The 18029-nt window shown below is 44.4% G+C and overlaps 1 protein-coding gene across 1 annotated transcript in view; it reads left to right on the top strand.

Annotated features, from left to right (window-relative positions):
- The first annotated feature begins 16403 nt into the window (after nt 1-16403).
- LOC108165185 overlaps nt 16404-18029 on the top strand; it is a 32253-nt gene continuing 30627 nt past the window's right edge. Inside the window, exon 1 of the mRNA XM_033389329.1 lies at nt 16404-16818. The gene's annotated coding sequence lies outside the window, so the exon portion shown is untranslated. The remainder of the gene's footprint in view (nt 16819-18029) is intronic.

The raw sequence follows: 18029 nt of genomic DNA, 5'->3' as shown, positions 1-18029 counted from the left end.
CGCCGTCGTCTATGCTAACCCCTCTGCGCATTGGTTGCATATCGATCTCGCATAAAGTTTATCTGGCAATAGCAAGCAATCGGCTTCCGCTAAGCCACCAAGATTAAATACGAATTATAAATTTTAACCCAAAATCTCTTTTCATTTTTGAAACACATAGGTGCCAAAAAAGCTTGGCATCTCAAACATTGGTGACCCCCCGACGTGATATAAAACCATTGCTTAATCGCGTTCCGTTAAAACACTTATTATATATATAATATTTTGTTGTTGGGTAGTTTAACTACCAACAAATACATTTGGGTGCACGTTGAAAAACAGTTTAAAGTGCAAATTCAGTGAGAGTGCGGCTGGAATATTTATAGACAAATTCCGGTACTTTAAGCGTCGAATCTCTCATTCTCTGCGCAGCTGCAGCCGCGGTTCTTGACTTTTCGTGTCCTGCATTCTCGCTCTCGCGTCTATACATCGTCGTTGTTGTGTCGAATTGCACAACGGTTAACATGGACAACGATCCGAATACAGGCGCGGGCGGAAATATTGTGGTGGCTGATTCCAGACTGAGTCTGTATAAGCGTAAAAGTCAGTCATTATCTGATCGATTGCACAGGCTTGGCGAATTCTTCGCGGGGAATAAAATCGATAAGCTGACCGCCGCGGAAGTCGAGGTGCGCCTTGATATGTTGGCAGAAATTCGAGAGGAATTTAATAAGGCCCATAATGAGTTGGAGGCTCTCGATAAAAACGAGATTGGGAGTGAGCTGCGCGAAATCTTCGATACTCTTTTCATATCGTTGAAAGCTGAGTTGCTGGCTGCTGTTGAAGTAAGCCAGTCACACGCCGCTGCCCATTCTACGACTCTGCCAAGCCATTCCGGACATAGTACCATCATCATGGCTCACAAGCAGCGACTTCCTGAGCTGAAGGTGCCTAAATTTTCTGATGGTTACGTCGAGTTCTCGGATTTTATGGCAATGTTCAAATCGGTGATTGAAGCGGATGCGGATCTCAGTGACATCGAGAAATTCCAGCACCTTTGCTCTTGCCTCGCTGATGCGGCTTTGGATTCGGTTCGATCGTTAGAGCTCTCCAGTGCCAATTATCGTGCGGCTCTGGATATACTTAATAAACGCTTTAATAACAAAAGACTTGTTTTCCAGGCACACATCAAGAAGATTCTTGGGCTAAAGAGGGTAGACTCGCCTTCTGCTAAAAGGCTTCGGGAGTTTTCGGATGCAGTCAATTTACACATGCGAGCGTTGCGGACATTGGGAACTGCTGAGGAGATTTCAGGATTCATGGTCATCAACATGCTGCTGCAGAAGTTGGATTCGAAGACGCAAACCAAATGGGAGGAGCACACATCGTCGGATGCTATACCTACCGCAGAGGAATTCTTCGAATTCTTGCAGCAACGCTGCCAGAAAATGGAGCGGTTGGAATATGCTACAGCGACACACGCTACTAGCGATCAGGTGGGAAAAAACCATTCCTATACGCAGGTTAAGAAAACGTTTGTAGCTTCCAACTCTTCCGCCGACCCGTCTGTATGCGTCTTTTGCCACTCAGCGGGCCATGGAATATACTCGTGCAAGATATTCGGAAATCTCTCACCGTTGCTGCGCCACAAAGAAGTGAAGGGGCTTTCCCTATGCTTAAATTGCCTAAAGCCGGGGCACCGGACCCGCGCATGCAATAGTGGAAAATGTCGAGTATGCGGCGGTAGGCATCATAGTTTGTTGCACTTCGATAGTATACAGCCCACAACACAAGGCTGCCCAGGTATTACTCCTCCCGATCTGGCCGTTCAACCGGACACTCTTTCCGTTGCTCAAAATTCTGCTAGCAGCTCGTCTCTACCTTCGTCTACCCTTTCTTGCTGCCCAAGGTCTTCACTCTGATGTCGTGCTTCTGGCTACAGCCGTGGTTCTCGTAAAGAATCGGTCTGGCGTTTTAGTTCCTTGTCGTGCCATCTTAGATTCAGGATCGCAGCTGCATCTCGTCACATCCAGGTTCGCCCAGCAGCTGCAGCTTAATGGAACTCAATCGTCTGCACTTGTGTCTGGGCTGGGCGATACCAGCGTTTCTACTGAGGGATCCACCATAAGCATTTGTATGCATTCTCGCACCTCTGCTTACACAACTACACTTACTGCTCTCATCGCCCCCACGATTACCGATTCTCAACCAAGTATGACAGTAAATGTATCCGATTGGCGTATTCCATCTAACATTCAGCTCGCTGATCCTGCATTTTTCAATCCTCAACGGGTTGATCTTCTCATTGGTGCGAGCGTTTTTTATGATCTCCTCTGCGTAGGGCAAATCAAACTCACCGATGGACTGCCTCTTCTGCAGAAGACCCGGCTTGGGTGGATCGTATCTGGCGGTGGACAGAAGGTATCAAGCTCGGCGCTTTTGGCTACGCACAATTGTCCAGATTCGATAGCTGAGATGGAAGCAAGGTTGGATAAAACTCTTCGTATGTTTTGGGAAGTCGAGAATTGTGTGGAGGCTGGTTTGAATACCAAAGAAGAAGACGATTGTGAAGCACATTTCGTAAGCCACCTTTCACGGTTGCCATCCGGGGAGTATGCAGTTCGTCTGCCGCTAAATAACAATACTGATCGTTTTGGAGAATCTTATGCTCAGGCTTATCGACGGATCATCAGTCTGGAGCGAAAACTGGAGCGTAATTCTACACAGGTCGCACAGGTCATGGACAAGATGCACCAAACATCAGCTTTACTGTCCCGTGGTAATTTTAGACTTAGGAAATGGTGCTCCAGTCACCAGGAAGTACTTGAGGGAACCCCTGAAGATGACATAGAGAAGTTCCTAAAGTTTAATGATGGAAGCGACATTGCCAAAACTCTCGGCTTAGCGTGGGACCCTGCTTCGGATCAGCTGCTTTTTGCCTTGTCCGCACTGGACACAAACTCAAAGCCATCAAAGCGGTCGGTTTTATCTACGATTGCGCGGTTCTACGACCCTCTTGGATTGATAAATCCAGTCATTGTCAGGTGCAAAATCTTCCTTCAGCAGCTTTGGAGAGAAAATTTGGATTGGGATGAAAGCCTACCCTCAGCGTTGCATTCAACTTGGATGGACTTGAGAAATAGTTTGGCAAGCATTTCTCGGATCTCATTTCCTCGCTTGGTTCTTCGTTCTAGTGTGGCTACAGAAGTTCACGGATTCTGTGATGCCAGATTGGAAGCATATGGCGCTTGCGTGTATGTCGTGTCCAGGGAAGCCCAGTCTTTGAGCCACGTTTTGTGCTCAAAGTCGCGAGTGGCGCCGCTAAAGACTATATCGATTCCTAAGCTGGAATTAAGTGGAGCCCATTTGCTTGCGAAAATCATGCAGAATGTAAAGGACATGGGAATCTTTACAGGTCGGTTCTATTGCTGGTCGGATTCGTCAACAGCATTATCTTGGATAAGGGACGAGCCAGCTAAATTTCAAGTTTTCGTGGCAAATCGAGTGGCATCAATTCAGGAGTTGACGGCAGCCATGGAATGGCGCTATGTTCCCACATCGTTAAATCCTGCTGATATTCTCTCGAGAGGCTCGCTTCCCAACCATCTTATCCAGTCAGAGCTATGGTTTCACGGCCCATCCTTTTTGCTAGGCTCCAAGGATAAGTGGCCTGTATCTCCATCTAACAACATAGCAACTTTGGAGCTTCGCAAGAGAGGATTGCTAATCACGTCTCCACATGCCGATCTCACGTCCGGATGCAAATTTGCGAATTCATTCTTTCGCATGCAGCGCACATTCGCCTACATGCATAAATTTATACATCGTCTTAGGCATCCAGGACTCACCGTTTCTGATATTCGGCAAGGAACGCATCTTCTAATTCGACACATTCAGCTGGCAAATTTGTGGATGGACATAAAGGAGATTCGGCGCAATGGTCAAGTCATGAAATCCAGTTCTATTAGTTCGCTCAACCCGTTCATCGATCATTCTGGACTACTTAGAGTTGGAGGTCGTCTTGGCAACTCATCGCTAGGATTTGACGCTCACGCACCCGCTCATTCTGCCAAAGGGACATTCCATTACCTTTGCGCTGATAAGATATTATCATGAAAGAAACCTCCATGCCGGACCTCGCGCCTTGCTATCCAAAATTCGGCTGGAATATTGGCCCATTGGAGGTGTTAAGGCAGTGTCAAGGGTCGTCAGCAGATGTGTGAGATGCTTCAGGACTAGGCCGCGCATGGTCGAACACATCATGGGAGACCTACCTAAGGAACGTTTGGAAGGATCTCGAGCTTTTGAAGTCACTGGAGTAGATTACTGTGGACCTTTTTTCTACCGATCAGAAATCCGCACGAGGCCTCCGATCAAGTGCTACATTAGCGTATTCATCTGTTTCACTTCTAAGGCTATACACATGGAGCTCGTAAAGGATTTGACCACCGCATCGTTTCTAGGCGCACTAAAGCGTTTTACTTCCACTCGAGGAAGGCCAAGTCAAATTTGGTCGGACAATGCGACAAACTTCGTTGGGGCCAAGAACGAGCTTCTGGAGCTAAAGAAGCTTTGTCTGAGCGAACCGCATATGAAGGAGGTCCACGAATCCTGCTTGGCTGACTCGATCGACTGGCGTTTCATCCCACCTCGCTCTCCGCATTTTGGCGGGTTGTGGGAAGCGGCCGTGAAGACCGCAAAATATCACCTGTACCGCTCAGTTGGACCATCTGTGCTTAGCTTCGACGAGCTGCGCACTCTGATCTGTCAGATCACTGCAATTGTTAACTCTCGCCCTTTGCTCTCGCTTTCAGAAAATCCTGATGATTTAGACGTTTTGACTCCTGCTCATCTGCTTTTAGGCGGCCCCCATGAGCAAATCCTCGAGCCTGACCTAACGAAGCTGAACTACAATCGTCTGGATGGCTGGCAGCGGGTCACCCAACTACAGCAAATATTTTGGAGCCGTTGGCGCGAAGAGTATCTCACTCTTTTGCAAGAGCGCGCGAAGTGGCGTACCCCCGCGCAAAACATCTGCAAGAACGACCTCGTTCTGGTGAAGGACGAAAATCTTCCTCCAATGCGTTGGCCACTGGCTAGAGTGGTCGATGTCGTTTTGGGCAAGGACGGAGTGTGTCGCGTCGCTGACCTGAAGACATCCTCAGGAAACATCAGGAGGGCCGTCACTCGGCTATGTTTGCTGCCCCTTAAGGAATCTGTTGAGAGACTAGCTCCCAACGGGGGGAGTATGTTCGGGCCAGCCGCTGAAGAATAACCGTAACTTTAACATTATTATTGTATGAGCAGAGAGAGACGCCCATATCCAAAATATCCATAAATATGTGGGTAAATATATAAAAAAAGTTGTGCAATTATTTCGTGATCTCCAAAAACTCCAAAGATCATGTATATTTAAAGACTGACATTTTTTTAATACATATATAAAAATATACCAAGGATTTTTTGGAAAATGAATGTGAAAAATGTAATTCGTTTAAAATTTTGAGCTTAAATATTCGAATTAAGCGAAAATGCTAAAATGTATATATTTTTTTATCTAAATAGATCGACAGATCTTCTAAAAGTGACCAGAATTTAATATGGGAAAATGGAAAATATCGCTTGGACCGTTCTCTTAAATCCGATACGAATTTCTTTAAATGTTGTATGTATAAATATTAATTAATGTTGAAAATGATTAATTTTATAATTAAGGGAATGTTTCGAGTATGATTTTTTTGGCACTGAGTCGTTGTGTCCTAAGCGTCGAATCGAAGCATTTTTTTGTGGTTGAAGTACACATCGAAAATATGTGAAGTGCATTTGAATGTGAATTGTATATTTTGCTGGATGAGAAGTGGTCCTTTTATGTTACAATTTGTTATTTAAGGTATATATTATTTATTATTTAAAAGGTATCGAGCTAGGGTTATTATTATTTGAGTCTGGGAAGACATTGGAACGAGAACATGTATACTTATATATCAGTTTAATTTAATAGTTTAATTTAAATTCTCTAATAATTGTCCAGGAATATATTTTCATACTGTGAATGAATTGAGTTCTGGATCGTGAGATGTGTTAACACAGCCTGCCAATATATTTTGATACTTTCTTGTTTTCTTGTAATTTACAGATTTTTTTTCTGCTTGGAATAATCTTTCCTATTTTCTGGAGGGCAATTAAAATAAAAGACCAATGAAAGAATTTACACCCATCCGGGTGCAGGACCCATGTGTGTGTGTGTGTGTGGAGCCTGCTTTAAGGTTGTTTTTATTTAATTACACACAGACAGCCAGACATAGAGAAGGACATGCACATGGACAGAAGGATGGGAGGACATAAATGAAAATGAAATAAATTAAAATAAGTGTCGAAGCAAAAGGCAAAGGCAAAAAGGACCAAAGGACGCCAAAGTCGTTGGCTTTATGTGTGCGTTTGTGTGTGGGTTTATCTAAAGTAGAGTAAAGAAAAGCTCTCACACACAGGCACACGCAAATCTCTCTAATGTGCATGCATTTGTAAAGTTCGAGTATCCTTTCTATACCCTTTAATCGTAGATTTTACGGGTATATTGAATTCATGTGAAAGATATGTACATATGTATATGCCAAGTCACAGAGGGAATTGTTTGGAATTAACTGGAGCCAGTGGAAAGATAATATATAATAATATAATATAGAAATAAATTGTAATAATATGTGTGAAGACCTATAAATACAAGTTTGAAGCTGTTAAGACTATTAAGAACGGAGTACGATCAATTATGGTATGGGGCTATCATTGTGCATCCTCTACAGCGAATAGCATTACATTGGGACATCCTTCTTTCGATTTTTAATTATAAGTTATATTTGTTATAAGGAAGGCCTTACCTCCATACTAATTTTTATGTTGAATTATTTTAAGATTTAAATGAGACTTGTCTCACGAATCCCAGCACCTCAGTGAATCTCGTCCAGGTGTTTTCTCTTGAGTCTTATTTAATGTTTCGGCGATTTTTGCGCAATAATATTGGGTTTTTTTTGTATGTCACTGGGCTGGGCATTGCAATGAACAATGGGTATTCCTATCCTGAAAGTCTAGCCCAAAGTCTATAAAATATTGAACAAAAGTCTATCATAAACCAAATGATCAATTCAAACCTACTGAAAACCGACATTTTATAGAGTGTCCAAGTGTCCTTATTAGGAGATCCCATAGTCGTATCCCATAGATCCCGTAGATGCATGAAATATATGTATGTTTTTTGTCTTTTTCGAAGAAAGAGCAACAGAATAGTCGAGTAGCGTAGTGTTGGTATGGGAATGGGAAAGCCTGTATGGGGACGGGGCGTGGAAATGGTCGAGCGAAGAAAAATTCATGTTGCATTTGTAGCTTAAGGATATTATTTTATCCCTTGCATCCTTTGTGCCCGAAGCATTTTTGTTTCACTCATTTTGCATACATACTTTATTTTTTTCCGCCCATCCTACGCTTTTCTCTTGTTTTGTCCTGTGCTTTGTTTCAAAGTCCAAAGTGAATCCAACAACAGCAAAAAAGGGACAAAGACAGCAAAGCATCTGAACGGAAAATTCAACAAGAAAATGTAAAGTAAAGCTCTCGGTTTCCCATAGATCTAATGGAATACTCTTACGGTATACTCTTAAGGGTAGATACATAGATCTTTCGACTGCAAGATTCAGGAATATTCTGTTCGGTTTCGGCCGATAGTTTAAGGAATAGTGTAATTGGTATTGAATGGAATTATTTAAGGAGCAACCCTTAGTAATAATAATATAATAATTATAATATTCACCTCTTTTATATATACATATATATATTTTAAATCGAAAGAAATTTGAAGCTTTAAAATGTTTTTGCAAGCTTAAAAGTTACCTAAAAAATATCTATAACTCCTTCAAAAGTTACTTCTTAAAATCATCTCAAAACAGTGGTTCAACTTCACCGTGGGGGAGTGTATACCGAGGACCCAAAAAGGACCTCATACAGCGCCCACACACGCACAACTTCAGACGAATACATGCATGTGGATTCCTCTATATATGTGTGTGTGTGTGTGTGTGTGTGTAAGTATATATGTATGCATAATGCATGTGGGCTGATGTAAATGCAAAAATACGAATAAAACTGCGAATTGCCAACTGCGGCCGGACCCGTATCCTGGCATATCTCAACCATGCAACACTGACCCCGCCTCCCCCATCCTCTCTCTCTCTCTCTCTCTCTGTCGCTCTGTAAGTCCGGGACGTGGTCCATATCCATCAGAAATGTGCGAGTTTTAGATTTATTTGTACGAGTAGTTCTCCAAAAAAAAAAAAAAAAACACGAAAAAACGAACCAGAGGAAAGGACTGAAAGGGATATTATCCCCCAGAAGAAGAGTGGAAAACTTTATTTTAATTTTAATGTGGGCGCTTGTAATGCAAAGTAGGATTCTGCAAACCCCCAAGCCAAAAGCTTTTCAAATCATGGGATAGGATAGGGCTGGGGTATAGGTCTGTGTATGGGATTTTGGGTAAGGGGTAGGGGGTGGGAGTGGGTATGGAGCAGGTGTTCTGGCTTCCGTTCGATTTTAGCCTGGACAGCTTCCGTACCGTTCCGTTCCGTACCATCCAATGATGCCAGACTGACTCTCTGTCGTGACTCTTGTTAATGGGCTTGCCGCACTTTTACAAATTGGCTCAATTGCAAGTTTATGCGTTGTGTCCCTTCCCCCCTCCCTATCACACACGCACACACACACACACTTTGAACAACTTATGCCGCCATATGTGACCCTGTTGGATTGGGATTAGGATTGGGGTTGGGGTCCTCGTTATCCTTTTCCGATTCCGATTCTCTGTCTCTCCGTATCGCGCGCTTGGCCATTGTTATGGGGTATCATGGCAAAAAATTGTATTACACCTCAATAACAACACCAAGGACATGACAATGAGGGGTCCATGCCATTGGCTGGGCTCTAGGACGCCCCCCGGCCATGGCCCCTGGCCGTCTGCTAAGTATGTGTGACAAGTGATGCGTGTTTTGTTGCGGCCGGAGAGTCCAGAGCCCAGAGAACAGACCTCTCCCCCCTCTCGGAATACCAAAGTTCCGAACCTCCTTAAGTGATGTCCTTTTTTATGGACTATCCATGGCACGTCCACTGCCCCCCACACGCCCTTCTACATCTTCGACTGCTGTTTTTTTTCATGCTTAATTGAATGGGTCAGTCATGGGCCGTTGTCCGGTTGCCCACATGGTTGCCATAAGCGCTCCAACTTTTCGTCCCGGAAATGTTCAATTCAATTTTTTATGTCCTGCCCCCCTCCAACCCCGAACCCCCAACCCACTGGCTATCCCCTGCCATGCTGCCCTTGCCGTGTGGTTATTGAATATCGAGCACGTATGGCTAGCATTTCTTGAACGCTTCTGGTCATTATTGAGGCTATCTGTCGCCCTCCCCAGGCTCACTGTCACCCACTCAACCACTCACTTACTCCGCTTATTATTATACCCTGGCCTTATGGTTATTGTCATCCTTCGACCCACTCTCCACGCCAGCCACTGGATAGGTCTTCCTGTTGTCGGCGACCATTAAAACAAATATGGATTTCGATTTCGATTTTAACTATGCTTAGCACGCACCAACAGCTCGGCACTTTTTTGCCATTCAGTTTTTTATGGCTCGCTTGGACCCCCTTGGATGTACAGTGGGGTTACAGTGGGGCGGCAGTGCAGGAAGAGGTGCTTTAAGAACTGCGGACAGAATAGAGTCTGGCGATATTTCTGTATACGGTTTCTTGAGGAAGAGCAAAAGTTAGGATCCAGAATATGGAATTTCACTCTCAGAGAAGCGAAAGAGTAGGTAGCAGATCGGTGGATAATGGCTAATGGATCTACAACTTTTGTATATAACAGAGAGAACCGACACTGAACTTCTTCGTAATATCCGATCTACCTCCAGTACCTTTCTCTGCTAAGACCATCTCTTCCATCCATTATTCTCATATCAAAACTGTGATTGCCTCGGGAGAGGAATCAAAGCAAGATTTCAATTTGTTTTACATTTTTTTTTTTTTTTTCTTTAAAATTGGTTGTCTGCAACATTTTTGGATATTCCCAGGACGATGGACCCGCAAGAGTTCTACTTATACGTATATGTATGTGTGTATGTGGGTATATATGTATGGATATACTCGTGTGTCTGTGTGCAGGTCTTGTCTCAGTCGTTACCCACCCCCTCTTCCGGGCGCTGCCTTGGGCGAGAGTGCAACCCTCATAGCCCGTCGCCAGACCCACGTTAAACGTCGCCGATTACACACATGGGAGCTGTAAACCGCGTTTTATGATTTGTTTTGGAACCGATCCGATAGATGTCAGTGCGATTTTTTTTATGGACCTGCCCCGCTTTATAGACTCTGCTAAAAAAAAAAACCTTTGCGAATTTTGTGACATTGCAGTTTTTGTCATTTATATTTTCTGTTTATGATTGGATATGGGATACATGGCCTTCCTGTATATGGAAGGGGGCGGAGCGGGGCACTTGAAAATCTCTCCGAGGGCTGAAAATATATAACAGATGAAGCCATTTACCAGCAATAGATATACATATTTTTTTACCCTGAAAGAGGATTTCCTTCCTCCTTACTTCCTTCCTTCTTACTGCATGAAATAGAGTCTGTGTAGCTTCCAGATTTCCATTGAATAGACCGCCGGCTTTAGGAAGATGCTAAAAAATATATAACAAATGTTAAGTAAAAATAAAAAATAAACAATCAGCGTCCAGAAGTGGTTCAGTGTGCATATGACCAATCTTTGTTCCAGGGGAAGATCATTCTGTACTTCCATCACCAGGCGGCCCACTGTTATGGGTGTGGGAATTTTGGGAACATTTATCGACTGACAATGCAGATGGCTGACAGTACAGATTTCCATTGGCTTCCCATTTTTTCCAATACTTTGAGCTCTCCAAGGTTATACCTTCTTTAGCGCCAAAAAAGCCGACCAGGCCGTGGACACTCAGGAAGGAGCTTTGCTTTGCCCCTCGTATTGTCTGGGTTTGTGTGGCAGCCGCTTTTGCTGTGAAAACCAAAATATCGCTCTCCCTTTTGGGATTTGGGACTAGGGACTATTATTTGACTCTCTTCTTCATCTTCTCTCCGCTGGGGTAATGGTAATGCTCCCTCTTGTATACAACGATCGAACGATCATAAAATTTCATAAATGATAATGCGGCTGAAACTCGATGAGCGCCCGATTATCCTTGGAAATTCCTCCTTCGATGCAAGGTGCCTCTTGACAATCATTTTCTGTTCACTGGTCGATAGAGGGGCATCCATTGCACTCAGTATGGAGTCCTGGAGATCCATCCGGCCTGCAAACCAAGGCTTAGCCATGATCTCACAATCCAAATGTTACTCGTAAATGAATCTATGATAAATATTAATTGAACCAATAATTTGGTTATTACCTTTATCATTTAGCAATGTAAAGAAAAACAGGTTAAATATTCTATAGTTATTATCCAATAGGTCGTTAGGTATAAAGGGGACAAAGGGAGTGCAGGAAGTAACATTAGAACATAACTGGTGGAACCACATCTCTTTCTCTCTATACTTTTCCCATCTCTCATGCTAAATTCGAGGAAAATTGAGAGACCTCCCGTTAGCTCGAATATATATCCGACGAGAGAGATGCGACGAAAGAGATGCGACGAGAGCTGCGACGAAAGAAATGCGACGAGAGCTGCGACGAGAGCTGTGAAGAGAGCTCCGACGAGAGCGATGCAACGAGAGAGATGCGACGAAAGTTGCGACGAGAGAGATGCGACGAGAGAGATGCAACGAGAGAGATGCGACGAGAGTTGCAGCAAGAGAGATGCGACCAGAGATGCGCCGAGAGATTACTTTTGCTTTCTGAACACCTTATTTCTGGATCATAATAGAAACTTCACCCATTTTGATTCTGCATCGCCTTGATAGTCCAAATCTTTTTTTTTTATTCTTTCGATATTGTATTACTGATTCCATAACATGTTTCAGTGTACATCCCCCCCTCCAACATCTTCGAACTGTTTCATTATGACCGGCCAAGTGTCGGACGGAATTTCCGCACAGAATACTTCGCTTTTTTCACACACAGACTACAACACTTGCCCTGCTCCTTGCTTTCTACCTGGCGAGTGAGTACGAGTATTTATCATTGTTTTTATGATGGGGCTTAGGGAAGTGGCAGGATGGCTTTAAAGGAATGGGCTGGGGAAGGGAAGGGGCAGAGTGTGGCAGCACTTGAAACGTGCTGACAAGGGTATTTGACACAAATTCGCGTAGTTTTTCAGTTTTGACACATGTCACTCAAACACAGACACAGACACACACATACACAAACTCATACTTGTGCATACATACAAACGAAATGCACTGAAAACAAAAAAGTGTTCTAAAAGTGCGGCAATCATGCTAGAGGTTGGATCAAATATAGGTTTCCATAGATAAAGATAGTTTCTTGATAGCAAAAATATATCTAAAACTGTATAAAGATCATATATGGAAAATTTCAAAGAAAACTTTAACGTTTAAGGTTTTTTTTCTGAGTGTTTCTGGTTTGTTGGGTCTTATTCCCCCGTTGATAAATGACTTGAGTGGGGGCTGGGCACTCTCTGGCCGACTGGTTGGCGTTTATTATTATCCCAACGGACCTGAGTCGCACACACACATGTCCTGGCCCTTTCCGTGTCTTTGGGTTAATAAATAATAAACGAACCTTGCCTCATCCATGGTTCCTTCGTGGGCCCCCGTCCCGCCGGCATCCCGGGGCATCCTTTTGTGCCACCGACGTTGAGGTTGACAAATGTGTCAGAATGCAAATCCGCAACAATTAAAAGAAAAATCAACACAAAACGCCGTCAGGAAGGGGCCGTCTGAATAATGGCGAGCGAGAGGCGGGGGGATGGCACGCCGAAGGCCATTAAAAAGTGGCACCACCCCACAGACACACACAAGCACACACACACACACCCACCTGCCACCTGCCACCTGCCTGCATCACTTGAATTCCACTTGTCGCCGCTTTCCATTTATTGTCGTTCCACTTTGGAATTATTTGCACAAAATCTTTTTCTTTGCCTTGAAGTGCGGACCAACTTGCTTCATAATTGTCCTGCCCCTGCCCCTCTCCCATGGCCCTCTCCGCAGAGGGTATGCTTGGGCTTGGGGTAGGGTACAGTGGTTGTTGGTGGGTCGTTGCTTAGCGGTCTTGCAACTTGAACGCCTTTTGTTGCCTCTAACTACGGGCACTTGAGCGCCGGCTGACGGAAGGCGGGAAATAGACTGGAGGTTAGAGGAGTGACGACTCTAAAAACTCGTTATTCTCCAACGATTTTTCTACACCCTTGCCAGAGGGTATTATGATTATTAACAGATGTTTGCAAAGCACAAACAAAGTGTAGGTATGTCTAGATATCTACAGATATTTCTTTCAGGAATCATCAAACATATATGATGTTCATTCGATTCGTGGTTTTGCAAGAGTATTTAGGACTTCGTCCCTAAGAAGATCTCCATAAGTTCTTGGCTCTGGCAGTTCTCATTATTATTTACCCTCTCGGTTGACGCCTCTGGGCATTTTTGGTTTATCGTTTTAATTGGCTTGGTTTCTTCTGTTCCGTTGTAGGTCCTGTGCCAAGACTGGGGGTTCGGTTAGTGGCCTGTTACGCGGCTCGGGCATGGTCTGTGAAAGGATGCTATCGATAAGCCCCGTGTGCGTGTGTGTGTGTCAGTGTGCATGAGTGTTTGGCTAATGATAAGCACACAAACCTACATATTCCTCATATGCAGAAATGTCTTAATTGGGACAGGACTTTTGTTGGGGGTCGATTGTTCTCAACCATAGAGTGGTGGAATATATTTCAAGACCAAATTATATTTAACTTTTAACATACATAATTCCTGTGCTTTTTTCATCTTTCAAAGGCTTTCTTTGTCTGAATTTTTTTTTAAATTTTGGGAACTGTGAAGCGATGAAAACGATACGATCTTGTATACCCATGAAAACTCTATACCCAATAATATTCCCAATATTATTGCTTCTAAAATTCTGTTGTTTATACTATTAAAAGTCGATTGAAATTGATTTCAAAAATATCCTTTCTTTTAACTAGAGATAAATATGTTTTCAAAAATATTCATAAATGCAGTTTTTTTGAGGATATTATAATTCTTTTTTTTAATCAGGAAGGCCACTGAATCAATTGATGAGAGATCATTCTACCTCTTTATTATCTACAAAGAAAGAAATAGAAAATATAACATATTCACACAAATTGAATTTGTTTCTGTTTTTGTTGTTGTTGCTTGTTTCCTTTGTTTTCCACCATTTTTGAATGACTCAGCGGGCAATGCCAGAGTCATTGGAGCAGAGAGCGTCTTTTGAGACACTTAAGATCCGCCCATTGGCTGCGAGAATTCGAGCGGAACGCGTAGTTTTGGTTGGCCAGAAGACCACGGCCGCGGGGCTCGCTTGCGGTTACGGTTACGGTAACGGTTACGGTTACAGTTACCCGCCCGGAATAGTGGTTGCGGCGCGGCCTCGGACGCCCTGTCAGCATCAGAGCCAGCATCAGCATCAGCACCAGAGCTGCCTGATTAGAGGGGTTTTGATATAGTAATCGACCGCAGCGTATGATAATTCTTGCGGTTTCATAATGCCCAACCACAGGCGGGCACAGGACACCCTTCAGCTGCTGCGCAACCGTCGACTGGCACACACACATCCGCACATATCCACCACCACCAGCAGCACCGCAGTCGCAGGCGCCCGCCCTCCTGCCTCCCTCTCGCATATCTTTTGGATATTTCGCGTGGTGCGAAGAAAACCGCAAAATGGAGGAGGGTTGAATCCTTAATATGCTGTGCAACCGAAAGGAGCAGAGCGGCAAAGAAAAAAACAAAAAACCAAACAGAAGTAATGCCCGAGCCCGAAAAGAAATGTCAAGAACCGAAAAGGAAACTCCGCCCTGAGAGGGGCATGGGCACGGGACACGGGGCACGGATCTCGGAGCTCTGCCCCACCCTCATGTGGTTGCAATTTTTCACTCAAGGTTAGGTGGGTGGGGGGTGGCATATTGCTGCGTCTTCCTGGCCGCAAATGGCAGCCGCAAGATTTCACCTCTCTCACTCGCTCCTGTGCGGCCAGCCCCAGCTCTGACTCTCTCTCTTTCTGCCACACTGCGGCTCGCTCTCTCTCTCTCTCTCTCCATCTCTCTTTCGCTCTTTCGGTCTCCTTCCTGGCCCCAGCAATTCCTGGTTAGCTAAAGGCTTGCCGCAAAGCCGCGTTGGCTTGGCTTGGCTTCGTCCCGTCTCGTTTCGCTTTTGCTTTCCACTTGCTTTTCTTTCTTTTTCTTTCCTTTTTTCTTTCCGCCAGAGTTTGAGATTTTTTTTGCGCTGCTTGAGTCAATTCCGAAGACGAAATTCTTATTGGGGGTTGAAGCAGCCAAGGAGCCAAGAAAAAATCCTAATGGAAATTCATAAGCAGCAACAAAAAGAGGTGTCCACCCCCCCCCACACACACATCGAAAGTTCACCACGCCGAAGCGCCTTCCAAGACTGGGGAAAACTCAACTCAAGACAGGACTCACCCTCTGGTTCTCTGCTTCTCAGGCTGTTCTCACTCTCATTCTCAAGATTTTTTCCAGTCTATGGCGCTGCTTGGTCCAAAGGTGCGCCAAAAAATTGAGCGCATTTTTCTATGCCGCGAATTGAGCTCGAGTTTTATGGTGGGCTGGTGCCTCTTTGGGGCCCAAGTTGGGGGGGTGGGGGACTGCTGCTTGTGTGGGTGGTGGGTGGTGTGGTGAATGCTGAGGTGGACCAACTTGAAGATGTCGTTGCGGCCTTTCTGCTTGTGGTGTAGTTGACGTTTTCTGGTTTTGGTTTTCGGTTTTCGTTTGCCTTAGTCTTAGCTTTTCTTTTTCTTTTTCTGCCTCGCTGCCGGCGCCAACTGCGCGGCCGACTTCGGCGTCAGCGTCGCTGCCTTGGAGAAACCACTGCTACTGGTTCTCGCGGTAAATGTTAAGCCAAAACGAAAGAAAGAATTATATACCCCAAGAGCAACAGCAAGAGCAGAAAAAAAGAAGAAAGACGAGGGCGGCTGCTGCTGCCATCAATTTGGGGGCGGGGTAATGTCGCAGCAGCGTTTTTTGGAGTGGAAGTGGGTGGCTGGACCCGGGACCCAGGACCCTTCGTCCATGATTATGATGAGGCGTCGCTAACATTCTGCCCCATCCCCCCACATCCCGCCCCCAGCTCGTTCGTCCTCGTCCTCGTCGTTGGCTGTGCTGCGTCGTCGCTCTCTGTCTCTGGCGCTGCCGCGGCTGGCGTCGCTGCGACGCCGTGGTCGGCGTTGCCAACCGCTCGTAGTGGTCGCGTTCATGGTTACCGCAAAAAATAGTTTAATATCTCCGTGTCGTTTGATTCGATCGCCAGAGTTGCCAGTCTCTCAGTCTCAGCCTCAGCCTTAGATCCAGAGTCCCAAATTCAATCTAAGCCACAATTTCCCGCTCTCGCTCGCTCGCCCGCTCGCCTGCCTCTCTCTCTCTCTTTCTCTCTCTCACTTTCCCTGTACGTGTGTGCAGGCGCGCGTGTGTGTGTGTGTGTGCTCGTGCTAGTGTCTTCTGTGTTAGTGTGCCGTGTGCTCGACAAATTCTCATAAATCCCATAGCTTATAATTCATTCTGAAAGTTGATATTTTAGAAGTGCCACAAAATTCAATCATTTTTTTCAAGTGTTTCCTGTGCCACAACCAAAGGGAAATCCCGATATCGAGTGCTGCGGACAAGTGAAAAATCTCCAACAAATCAATAAATGTAAGTTGAAGGGACAAAAGAACGTGATCGCTGATGGTAGGATGTCTTTAAACAACCAAAAAGGGTCGAAAATTATGTCAAATTACGTGAAATTATACTAAAGATCAATGGGCAGAATATAGGGGAATATTCAAGAGCCAAGAAACAGTATAAATATGGTTTGGATCATCATTACCATATAGGGAGATACTTGAGATGTGAAAAAACATCACAAGCAAGTTCCGGATATGAAGAAAGATGTGGTGGAAGTTATTGGTGGATATGTAGACAGATCTTCAACATTACTAGAGGTCTTCATATCTTTCTTTGTCACTCGACTCGCAGTTTATTGCCAAGGATCACCGGAATGAAACAACTTTTGATATCAATGGTGCATTGTTTCTTGGCCCGTGAGACACCGATTAGGCGCGGATCCCAAGCAAAAACGCAGCCCTCCTTCCGGCCAATCGACCGAGGGGCACTGCCACATGACGCGCGTCACTAGTTTCTAGTGGATATAAAATGAATCGTGAAGCCTATGTGGCTCTCAACAAGTCAGGGCCTCTCTATCACAAGTAAATAATCACCTACACTCATAAACTATTATTTCTTCAATTGGTTCTTCTGATCGCAAGCTCAGTGCTTAGTACCTGATCAAATAAAAGAGTGATTAGTCGGTGGAAGGATGTCAAGATCTTGTAGAGCTGGACACCTGGAACTTTCCATGTTCCAACCACTTAAAAGCCTTTATTTTTCCATGTGAAATCATGTTTGAAAATTGTACTTGTAGATTGAGCTTTTCTCTTTACTTAATAGAAAGACTTATAGCGACATCTTTTCCAAGTTTGGCGCAGAAATTCGTCGAGTTTTCATCATTTTCAAGGGTACTTTAATCCGATTGCAGGAGATCTGCTACTCAGCTGATTGACTTGCTTTACCAAGATTTAGTTTGAGCCAAAGGCTTTTGGAATATTTCATTTTGATCTATTTTTGGAATATTTGATCATTTTTTTTGGTATTAATTTTGAAATATTAATTTTAATCAACCGATGATGTTTCTTTGTTTGTATTATGTATCGATGGGTATGCACTCCCATTTTTCTGTCCTGACTGACTAATTCAGTTATCTCCCCACAAAAGTTATTTGCATTTGTTGATCTAATTGTGTGGCTAGCCCCGCAACCAACCAACTTGTTTGTTAACCAATTATATAGACCACCTTCTGCTGGTGC

Source organism: Drosophila miranda, chromosome XL (genome assembly GCF_003369915.1).
Source record: "Drosophila miranda strain MSH22 chromosome XL, D.miranda_PacBio2.1, whole genome shotgun sequence".
NCBI lineage: Eukaryota > Metazoa > Arthropoda > Insecta > Diptera > Drosophilidae > Drosophila > Drosophila miranda.
This window is presented reverse-complemented; position numbering and strand designations above follow the sequence as displayed.